This window comes from Odontomachus brunneus, unplaced genomic scaffold (assembly GCF_010583005.1).
Source record: "Odontomachus brunneus isolate Ranch 3 - 2012 unplaced genomic scaffold, Obru_v1 Obru_scaffold_267, whole genome shotgun sequence".
NCBI lineage: Eukaryota > Metazoa > Arthropoda > Insecta > Hymenoptera > Formicidae > Odontomachus > Odontomachus brunneus.
The window spans coordinates 215,098-215,347 of record NW_022639717.1 but is presented as its reverse complement, the minus strand read 5'-3'; positions in this window follow the sequence as shown (position 1 = coordinate 215,347).

Genomic DNA, 250 nt, shown 5'->3' with positions numbered 1-250 from the left:
CTCGAAGAATTTTTACAAAATTTCTACATTTTGTATTAACAATGTGTGTATTTTCATATAACCATGAGTACATATGGTCAATGCAATGCTCGAGAATAAACAAATGTTCCAATGTAGCTGGTTGCAAGTACATGCAGTTACCGGATAATGTGAGTGTTAAAAGTTTCTTGCCGTACATTGTGCAGTATTCCACCGCTAAATTGCGAATCCATAGCGGAGAGGATGACACCTCAGTTGTTTGCAAAATTTT